This window comes from Callithrix jacchus, chromosome X (genome assembly GCF_049354715.1).
Source record: "Callithrix jacchus isolate 240 chromosome X, calJac240_pri, whole genome shotgun sequence".
NCBI classification, from domain to species: Eukaryota; Metazoa; Chordata; class Mammalia; order Primates; family Cebidae; genus Callithrix; species Callithrix jacchus.
Genome location: NC_133524.1, coordinates 45594528 through 45605994, shown reverse-complemented (window position 1 = coordinate 45605994; position 11467 = coordinate 45594528). Strand labels below are relative to the sequence as shown.

General features: G+C 43.9%; 1 non-coding gene and 1 pseudogene across 1 annotated transcript; both read right to left on the bottom strand.

Moving 5' to 3' along the window:
* Positions 1 to 1932: 1932 nt before the first annotated feature.
* Positions 1933 to 2515, bottom strand: LOC100408632 (large ribosomal subunit protein eL19 pseudogene; annotated as a pseudogene).
* Positions 2516 to 8435: 5920 nt separating this feature from the next.
* LOC118150870 (U1 spliceosomal RNA) lies at positions 8436 to 8598 on the bottom strand. The gene has a single exon (XR_004738993.1). It is a non-coding gene; the product is annotated as a U1 spliceosomal RNA (small nuclear RNA).
* Between the last annotated feature and the right edge of the window lie 2869 nt (positions 8599 to 11467).

Genomic DNA, 11467 nt, shown 5'->3' with positions numbered 1-11467 from the left:
GTTCACAATTCAGGAAGCACAAGAGGGTAACATTAAAATATCCCCCTGCCACTGCTGTCTCCCAGGTCAACATAGTTCCTTCTGGGCTTGTCATGTATTTGCCTGTTTCTTCACAAATGCATTCCCTGCTCTTTGTCAGCTCTGCTTTCCATTGCAGGAAACTACATTTCCCAGGTTCCTTTGCCTGGTGGCTTCTGGCTAGCTTCAGGCAATCGGGGAAGGGCAGGCACTTATATAGACTGGAGGGTGCAAGGAAGGCAGAGCCAAGGTATTTCTCTCTCTCTCTCTCTCTCTCTCTCTCTCTCTCTCTCTCTCTCTCTCTCTCTCTCTCTCTCTCTCTCTTCCCCCCTCCCTCCCTCCCTCCCTCCCTTCCTGTCTCTCCCTCTCTCTCCTCATGCTTTGTGTGGGGTTTCCCGCAGTTGCTGCAACTTCTTGGCTCCAGCTCCCTTCTGGGCAGCCCCCACCGTGGTTCTACTATTGCTGAATTGGCCCAGCTTCTGGGATCTGGTAACACCTCCTCCCTGTGTTCCTTCAGCCCTAAGGCTGGTAGTCATTTCTTGCTATTAATAACTTCAAGGTTAATTCATAATCTTCTACTTGGTGTCTTAACTCTTTATCACCTGTGTAACCAATTTCTTCTATTAATTTTCTTCTGAACGAAATACTATGATCTGTTTCTTGTGTGTGTCTTTCCAGCATATTTTATGCATATAGAAGCAAATTATATCTATTCTCTCCCTTCTGCTTTTCTTTTTCATTTAGCAGTAATCCTGGAGTTCTATATAAGATTTTCTAAAGATTCTCTCCATTCCTTTTATTTATTTTTTACTTTTTCGATATGGAATCTCACTCTGTTGCCCAGGCTGGAGTGCAATGGCGTGATCCCGGCTCACTGCAACCTCCGCCTCATTTATTTTTTATTTTTTTGATACAGAGTCTCACTCTCTTGCCCAGGCTGGAGTGCAATGGCATGATCTCAGCTTACTGCAACCTCCACCTCCTGGGTTCAAGTGATTCTCCTGCCTCAGCCTCCTGAGTAGCTGGGATTACAGTCACCCACCATTATTCTCTGCTAATTTTTGTATTTTTGTAGAGACAGGGTTTCACCATGTTGGCCAGGCTGGTCTTGAACTCCTGGCGTCAGGTGATCTGCTCACCTTGGCTTACCAAAATGTTGGGATTACAGGCGTGAGCCACTGTGCCCAGCCTCTCTCCATTTTTTTTAAAATCCATCACGGAGATGTACTGCAATTAAATTGTGACACAATCATACTTATTTGTTTATGTATTGTCTATGGCTGACCACTTTCATATTGTGAGTTTGTCCAATTCTTTGTTCAAGAAGCCAAGAACCTGGTCATCTTCTACTGATAACAATACCAGTCCCTTATTGATGGGTATTAGGTTACTTATGATTTCCTGCTATTACAAACAATTCTGCAGTGAATAATCTTGAATTATACCATATCATGAACTATGGAAAAAATTATAGAATTGAAATTGCTGGGTCAGTGGGTATGTGTGTTTAAAAATTTCTATTTTCTTTTCTGAGACAGGGTCTTTCTCTGTCACCCTGGCTGGAGAGCAGTGGCGTGATCATAACTCACTGCAGTCTCTAAAATCTTGGCTCAAGCATTCCTCCCACCTTAGCCTCCCAAGTAGCTGGGACTACAGGCGAGCACCACCACGGCCGGCTAATTTTTTGTGTATTTAGTAGAGAAGGAGTTTCACCCTGTTGCCCAGGCTGGTCTCAAACTCCTGGGCTCAAACGATCTGCCCGCCTCAGCCTCCCAGAGTGCTGGGATTACAGGTGTAGGCCACCGCACCCAGCTGAAAGCTTTCTTTTTTTTCAAGCAGACACAGGCTTGTTTTATTTTAATAGCTGATCTACATAATGACAAAGGCCAGTATGTATAGACAAAGGGGGAGTTTTTATTTATTGGTCTCTTCTTCCTTGGACAAAGTCTTGATGATCTCCTCCTTCTTGGCTTGGAGGTGCTCTTTGCGGTGCTTGCATGCTTCCTTGGTTTTAGAACTGCGGGCCTCAGCCTGGTCAGCCAGGAGTGTCTTGTGGGCCTTGTCTGCTTTCAGCTTGTGGATGTGTTTCATGAGCATCCTCTTGTTTTTGAATTCTCCTTCAACTTCAGGTACAGGCTATGATACATGTGGTGATCAATCTTAGATTCACAGCATCTTCTGAGCAGCCTGTGCAGAATCCTCATTCTCGTCCTCCATGTGACCCTCTCTGGCATTCAGGCATTGGCTGTACCCTTTCACTTACCTATGCCCATGTGCCTGCCCTTCCAGTGGGCCAAGGTAAGTTTTTCTGGCATGGAGTCTTGGAATGGACAGTTACAAGCTTGCGATAATTAGCCCATCTTTGATCAGTTTCCGGATCTGCTGGCCGGAGTTGGCATTGGCGATATCATTGGTCTAGGGTCCAACCAGACCTTCTTCTTGCCACAGTGGAGGACACTCTAGCGATGAGCCTCTTCTGAAGCCTGAGCATATTCATGGTTGCGGCCGCAGCAGCAAAAGGAAAGAGCTCCCTGAATGCTTTTTAAGCTTAAAATTTCAAAAATATATTCTTGATAGGCATGGGAGCAAAACTTCAAGGGCTCCAGGCAAACAGTATGTTGGCTTTAATTTTGATTTGATTTTGTTTATGAAAGCATGGTCAAAGTCATTTCTTATAAACAACACAATTTTGCATTATTATATGTACTCTTAAAAGTAGGTATTTTGAAAGTCTTTCGTGTATACAAGCAAGTGAAGGCAAAAGGGCAGGCCTCTGCAATTACCTTGAAATTTTCAAAAAGTTCAAGTACTACTAGGTTAGGAGAGTTTGAGAGCCCTGTCGGGTTTTCTTGATTGTGAATTGGCAGTGATTAGCTGCTGAGGATGACCAATTTGCCTACTGAATGATTTTAAAAAACAATCTCTGGGCATACAACATCTACTGCAACTCTGCTCTGGGAAGAATGTGAGGTTTGCACAGATGGAGTATGCCAGTGAAGGCTTGAAAATAGGTTCTAAAAGTGCTAAGTGCACAGATTAGCCTGACTTTAAAAGCACCTTAACATTTTATTACTGAAAGCTTTACATTCTCTTGCCTGTTCAAGGAATTGCATGGACTAGCCCAAGAATTGCCTATTACTGCCAGTTAAAATGTGAGCCCTGGGGTCAATGTAATTTCTGGAAATAAAGTAAGTATGAGAAAGAGTACAGTTACTGACCATTATCCCTAGTGCCATTCCTGGCAAACTTATTCTGTAACAGGGCAGACAGCACTTTATTGTGGTTGTTGCTGAGACAGAGTCTCACTCTGTCACCCAGGCTGGAGTGCAGTGGTGCAATCTCGGCTCACTACAACCTCCATCTCACTGCAACCTCTGCCTCCTGAGTTCAAGTAATTCTCCCACCTCAGCCTCCTGAATAGCAGGGATTACAGCCACACACCACCATTCCTGGCTAGTTTTTATATTTTTAGTAAAGATGAGATTTCACATTGTTGTCCAGGCTTGTCTTGAATGCTTGTCCTCAGGTGATCCACCCACCTCAGCCTCCCAAAGCACTGGGATCACGTGAGCCACCCCGCCTGACCACATATTTTAGGTGTTATTGACCATGCAGTCTCTGTACTCAACTCTGCTGTTTAAGTGCTAAAGCAGCCATAAACAGTAGTTGAATGAATATGGCTGTGCTCAAATGGCAAGATTTTGCCACAGGGTCCCCGTTTGCCCACTCATGTCCTGGAGGAAAATTAGAGTCCCCGCAGTGTGCCATCACCTCAAGCCGTGGAGTACTTGGTGACCTTTGGTGCTCTGGTTCTCTTTGACCGGAGCGGGGTTCTTTCCCAAGGGACCACCTCTGTCTAAAATGATTTTCCCTGATGATACCTTGGATATACCATTTCCTTAGCTTACATGTCATTTGGATGAGAGTAAGTGAATAGGAAATGTCGATATGACGTCCTTCAGTAAATCTGGGGATTTTCGGAGATCATGTCATTGATGACAGAGCATTAGAGGGAGAACAAGAGCAACAAACCAGAGCTCTCTGGTGTCATTGTGTTGGATTGTTTGTAAGGATGTCTGCTAACAATCCTGCCCATACCCCTATGTGTCTGCTGCCCTTCCCATCAACTGGTGAGGTCTATTTCCCTCCCCTTAAAAATGGGCTGACCTTAGGACTTGCTTTGGCCAATAGAATATGGCAGAAATAATGCCTTTGCAAAATTGTGACTGAGACAGTGAAGAAGATATAACTTAAATGACTCCATCTTGCTTCTAAGCTCCAAGCAGTCCTTGTTCATTCCTGAGGGTAGGCTGAACTAACTTTGGGAGAACTTATTTATAGTTTATAGTTTGAAACAAAGACAATAACAGCCCTTTCCCAAAGCAGACCACCTTCTTGCCTGGGGACTAGATTGCCTTTGTGGGACTAGATTGCCTTTATAGGACTAACATTAGCCATAAGATTGGAAATTATGGTTTAGGAGTCATGTAGCTGGAGGCTACAAGATTCTGACTCTCCCTAAACTGCTCCTAAGATCAGTGCTTGAGCTATTTTGCAGACTCTGCACTTGATGGGTCAGCTGGCACCACCCAGATTGATACACAGGCTCATCTGATCTCACCAAGTTGTCTTTAAAAACTCTGCTCCCCTGGCCAGGTGTGGTGGCTCGTGCCTGTAATCCCAGGACTTTGGGAGGCCGACGTGGGCAGATTGAGATCAAGATCGAGACCATCCTGGCCAACATGGTAGAAACCCTGTCTCTACTAAAAATACAAAAATTAGCTGGGCATGGTGGTGCATGCCTCTAGTCCCAGCTACTCAGGAGGCTGAGACAGGAGAATCGCTTGAACCAGGGAGGTGGAGGTTCCAGTGAGCTGAGATCGCATGGCTCTGCACTCCAGCTTGGTGACAGAGTAAGACTCAAAACAAAACAAAACAAAAAACCAGTCCCGAATGCTCAGGGAGACTGTTTTGAGTAATAATAAAACTCCTGTCTCCCACACAGCCGGCAGGGTGTGAATTACTCTTTCTCTATTGCAATTCCTCTGTCTTGATAAATTGGCTCTGTCTAGGCAGCGGGCAAGGTGAACCCCTTAGGCGGTTACAGTGATGCTGTACCAATTCCAAGCCTAGACCGGAAGAAACTTGGTACCTTCAGCTGTCACCTTCTTAGAAGCCAGCTGTTACATAAAGATGCTTGGGCTAGACTTCTGAATGATGGGCGATGACATGGAGGAAGAGAGAGAGGTCAGACAGGGAAGAGTTCAGGTGTTCAGCCACCACTGCCACCGTGGCTGAGGTGCCAGGCATGACTGGGGCCATTTTGGATGTTCCAGTGTTAGCCAGGCTCCCAACTCAGAATAGCCATATGACTGACCCTGGATAACATCACATGGAGCAGAGACACGTCATCCCTGCCAATCTCTAACCAAATTGCAGAATCATGAACAAATACATGGCTGTTTTAAGCCACTAATTTTGGGGATGGTTTGTTATGTAACAATAGTTCCCATGACCCCATTACCCAATAGCAAGGTACCCATATTGGGGATCTTCTGGCCTGAAGCCCTCCTGACACTTGGCATTCTGCCCTTTACAGCATCCATAATTAGCAACTCCTTAATCTGACCTCCAAGGCTCTCCATTGTCTTGGCTTTTACTCACCTTACCATCACCATTTCTGCCTGCTCCACTGCAGGGCGCTTTCCTTCTAGAGAAGCAGTACAGCATAGATATTAGGAGCAATGACTCTGGAGACAGACTGCCTATCATTAGCCATGTGACTTGGTCAAGTTGCTTAATCTGTGCTTACTTTCTTCGTATGAAAGGTGAATGATAATAATCCCTACCTCATGTGTGGTGGTGGTGAACATTAATATGCTAATATGTGTAAAGCACTTAGGATAGTTCCTGGCACTGTGCCATATATGGTTTTGGGAGCCTTCACTCAGTATATTGCCTCCTGCCAAGATGGCTTTCTCTGCTCCCCTTTCTTTCTCTCCTTCTTTCCTTCTCTCTCAGGCCACCTGGAGATCCCTCCTGTATGTGGAGGCCCCCGATGCAATAGCGTTCGTTCATCTAGCTCTTCCTTTTCTTGTTTCCTGTTTGGGGTACTAATCTAACAGTTAGATTTTTAGATTCTGGGGTCTCTGGATTGTCTGGGGATCCCATTTTGCCTCTTGAAGGCAGGGACTGTTGTCTGAGAGCAGCAGCAATTGCCTTGCTGCCCTGCAGTGCATGCAGATTTCCTTGAAATAAACTGGCTGGGCTCAGTGCCTCATGCCACTGTAATCCTAGCACTTTGGGAGGCCAAGGTGGGCGGATCATGAGGTCAGGAATTCAAGACCAGCCTGGCCAACATGGCAAAACCCCATCTCTACTAAAAAGATAAAAATTAGCTGGGCATGGTGGCTGTGCCTGTAATCCCAGCTACTCAGGAGGCTGAGGCAGGAGAATCATTTGAACCTGGGAAGTAGAGGTTGCAGTGAGCTGAGATCACACCATTGCACTCCAGCCTGGGCAACATGGCAAGACTCTGCCTCCAAAAAATAAATAAATAAACAAATAAATAAATAAACCGAGTGAAAAATTGATGTGGGCTGAAACCAATGCCAATGTTCTTTGGGGTAAGTGGGACTTGGGTTGACCTTGGAGGCCTAGACCACTTGACAAAGTGTGGGGGTGAGGAGGAAGCATTGTCCCTTCTTATGCTGTATGTGATATAGACCTCATGCATGTGAGCTGCCTGTGCCCAATTCCTTGTACTGTCACTTATTAGCTTGATAACGTTTTGCAAGAATTGACTATACCACTTCAGTCTCCTCATCTGCAAAATGGGAGATTTACTAATAATACTCCCACCATGAAATTGTAAGATTTAAGGATGTAATGGCTTGTATTTCTTTTTTTTGAGAGGGAGTCTCGATGTCGCCCAGCCTGGAGTGCAATTGTGCGATCTCAGCTCACTGCAATCTCCACCTTCCGGGGTCAAGTGGTTCTCCTGCCTCAGCCTCCTGAGTAGCTGGGACTACAGGCACCCGCCACCATGCCCGACTAATTTTTATATTTGTAGTATACCATGTCGGCCAGGCTGGTCTTGAGCTCCTGACCTCAAGTGATCCACTTACCTCAGCCTCCCAATGTGCTGGGATTACAGGCATGAGCTGCCACACCCGGCCCTAATGACTTATATTTCTAAGAGCCTTGAGACAATGACTGGCACAAGAAAATACCTCATAAATGTGAAACATGTTTTGTCACCATTAAGCCCCTCAATTTCCACAAGCTATGTCAGCTTGATTGCCTGATGAGTCGGCCACTAAAGACCATGTGTCTGCACTTGTCTGCCACCCAGATCATCCCACCCAGGTGCAGCTGTACCTGAGCTTGTGTGTGAGCAGCTCAGCTGAGGAAGGACTGTCCTGTGGTTATCCTATCTGGCCATTCCTTACAGCACTCTGTTAGCTCAGGACTAGGGGAGACTATTAGAAAGATTTATACCCAAACTGCATTGTTTTACCCTTTCATAGAGTTGCTTTCATTGGACTGTGCTTTAGCATTATACCTTTGGTGTACACTGCAGGACGTTGTAAAGAATAGCCTCATAAACCATTGACTTCCCTATAAAGACGCCACTGAAGAGATTAATTTCATTTCATTTCAGTATCCTCTGGGTAGGGAGAACGTTCACGTTTAATTACAAAGAATAATTGTTCTTTCCTTGTAGTTTTTTACTGTATGAATGTGCAAAATACGTGATGGATCAGGTGTCACTCTCCGCATTTACCTGCCAAATTTGTGACCTTCCAGCAGGGGGCTAGATTCTTACAGGGTATTTTGGAAGGTTCCAACCTAACTCTTTGCTTCTCTATTTTTTTTCTACCCTCATTCTCCCTTTTGCCTTATCATCTTGCTTAATTTTTAGACATTGTCATCCAACTCCAATTCTTTTGTTGGACTGAAGCAAGGTAAAAAAAAAAAAAAAATTTAAAGTGCTACTTAGGATAATTCTAAATCAATACCTTTTAAAAATATGTGGAAAATATAAATATGCATTCTGCAATTTTAGAAATCATGTAACTTATCTGTGAGTTTCTTCTTGGCCTTGAGTTGTTGAACAGTTGTTGAACAAAATTAAAAAGATTTGAGCAAGAAATTGAAAGAAGATACCCACTGGTTCTTGTTTTCAGGCTCAAAAGACATTCTGTCATGAAATCCATTATAACCACCACTGCCACCACTACCGCTGAGCACCTACTGTGTGTGTGTAAGGAATTCCAGCCAGTGCAATATATTCAACAAATACAATATATGCTAGACACTAAGGTACTGAGGATACAGTAGAATAAAGTCAGGCAAGATCTCTCCTTTCTTTCTTTATTTTAATTTTTATTAGTTTTTTTAATATTTCTTTTTACCAAGGGAAAGCGCCAATGCAGTCTCCCACTACCACAAATCATGCAGTTGAGTTTCCCACATTTGGGGAAATCACAGGGGTCAGCACATCCGGAGTGCAACGATAAGCCTCGCCCTGGGAAAGTCACCTTTGTGATCATGGTATCTCCACTGCCAGATTCTTTCTTTCTTTTTTGAGACAGAGTTTTGCTCTTGTTGCCCAGGCTGGAGTGCAATGGCACGATCTCGGCCCACCGCAACCTCCACCTCCCAGGTTCAAGTGATTCTCCTGCCTCAGCCTCCTCCTGAGTAGCTGGGACTACAGGCATCTGCTACCGCACCCAGCTAATTATATATTTTCAGTAGAGACAGAGTTTCTCCATGTTGGTCAGGTTGGTCTTGAACTCCCAACCTCAGGTGATCTGCCTGCCTCAGCCTCCCAAAGTGCTGGGCTTACAGGTGTGAGCCACCACGTCCAGCAAGATCTCTGCTTTTGCAGTGCTTTAGTGAATTGTCTTTCATAATGAATTTCTAACTGCCTGCCTTTGAGCAAGTCCTCTTTTGTACCAGGAGATCTGGAGAGCCTGATCATGATGGTGAAGATGACAATGTCAGCTTGCATTTATTGAGCACATACTATATCCCAGGCATTGTTCTAAGTGCTTTGCATGTATTGGCTTACTGAACCTTCAGACAATCCCATGAGGTATGTGCTGATGTTAACTACTCTTTATAGATCAGGAAGTGGAGGCACGGAAGGGTCACATCAGGGTTTCTCAACCTATTGGCACTGTTGACATTTTGGACCCTATAATTCTTTGTAGCGGGGGACTGTCCTGTGCATTTGAATAATGTTTAGAAGCATCTCTGTTGTCTACCCATGACTAGGTGCCATAACATCATTCCTCCACCCTAGATGTGACAATCAAAATGTCTGCAGATGTTGCCAAATGTTCCCTGTGAGGCAAAACTACCCCCAGGTTGAGAATCACTGGGTTAGATGATTTGCCCAAATTACAGAACTAGTGTGCATCAGAGCTGAGATTCAACCCAGGCATTCTGGCTCCAGAATGTGAAATATTAATAACACCAAACACTAGCTGTAATCATCTCACTCATAATTAGAATTTTCAGAAGTAGAAATGTGAGAATCTTTGTGAAAAGATGTTTAAAAGACATTGAAAAAAGGGATGTGAGAATCTAACTTTCTGAAAATGGTGGACATAGCATTAATGTTGAGATTTGACAATTACCAGTATTTTAATGATTCTGTGTGTATCAGTCAGGAGCCAAGCAAGAAACAGAAGGCATTCTCTAATTAACATAATTTGAGAAAGGTTTAATAAACGGACTGCTTACAAAGGTGTGGGGCAAGAAGTAGGGAGGTCACAGGGGAGAGTGCAGTCCCCTGAGTCTTTTAACAGTGGAGAGCCTTTACCATGTATACTGACAATGGGATGAGAAAGAGAGAGAGTTGGAGAGAGAGCGAGAGATGCCTTAAGAACACTATCTGGGTGAGTGTGGTGGCTCATGCCTGTAATCCTAGCACTGCTTGAGGCTGAGATGGGAGGATGACCTGAGGTTAAGGGTTCAAGACCAGCCTTACCAACATAGTGAAACCCTGTCTCTACTAAAAATACAAAAATTAGCTGAGCGTGGTGGTGCATGCCTGTAATCCCAGCTACTTGGGAGGCTGAGGCAGGAGAATCAATTGAATCCAGGAGGCAGAGGTTGCAGTGAGCTGAGATCATACCACTGCACTCCAGCCTGGACAACAGAGCAAGACTCTGTCTCAAAAACAAACAAACAAACAAACAAATAAATAAATAACACTATCTTCTGTTGCCCAAGGTGACCTCAAAAGAAGAATGCCAGGAGGACAAATACTATAACTTGACTCTCCTTCCTCCCTCTGATCTTCTGGGACTGCTCATTGGCTAAACCCCACTGGAAACCAGAGAACAGTAATTCCCACTAATTGCGCGCCATTCAAGTCAGCCACCTGGGTAGAGAAAGGTGGAAAGAGATATCTTTTCCAGGCAGAGAAGGGTGGAAAGAGATATCTGCCACACTGCAATAATCCTTCTCATGGGATTACATTTCTATCTATTGGCTTTGAGATTTTAATTGTTATTTCATAAACTTTACAGCTTTGTAATTTTCTTAATGAGAAGTCAATTTCATGTAACGCCTTTACCTTGATTTTCTATGACCTCCAATTTGCATAGTTGGTGGAGCAGCTTGTGTAGAATTTGAGGGGAGGAAAGAAAATTATTGCAATATCTGCTTTGGAAAGATGCTATCAGGATGCATCTGCTACAGAAACACTGGAGTAATCACTGCCTTTTTCTTTTAATTTTTAAAACTATAACCAAGACATAAGGTTCACTATTATGTGTTTATGCTGGCAGAGATTCAAATGTGAAAATTCTTTTCTAAGCCATTCTTTGAAAGATTTGGATATTTGCTTCAAACTTTTTGTCATGCCTTCGATTGATTAAACTTTCATTTTAAAGAGTCGGTGGATAGCATGTCTTAATTTGCAGTCTTTTCATAGGTCTTTTAAAAAAAATTGTTTTTTTTTTAAATAAAAACAGGCTTTCACCATGTTGGTCAGGCTGGTCTTGAACTCCCAACCTCAGGTGATCCTCCTGCCTTGGCCTCCAAAGTGCTTGGATGATAGGCATGAGCCACCACGCCTGGGCTTTTCACAGGTCTTTTAAAGATCACACCTACACAACAACAAAAATGGCCTGTCAATTCAGTGAGATGGAATCAATTAATGGAATTTAAAAAAAAACACCACTAAAGAGGTTTTTTTCTTTTTTTTTTTTAATGTAGCACCCTGTGTGTGAAAAACAATTCTTTCTTGGGTTGACCATAATTTTTATTTTTCTCACAGTGGATTTTGGCACTGTTTGGCACAGCTTGGCTGAGTCTCCTTCTAGCCCACCCTTGAGTGTTTCTGTCTTCTCCGTCCCTTCTGTTATGTTCCTTGTACACTGTGAGTTCCAGCCCTTGCCTTGAACTGTATGTTCTAGAAACATCAAATCTT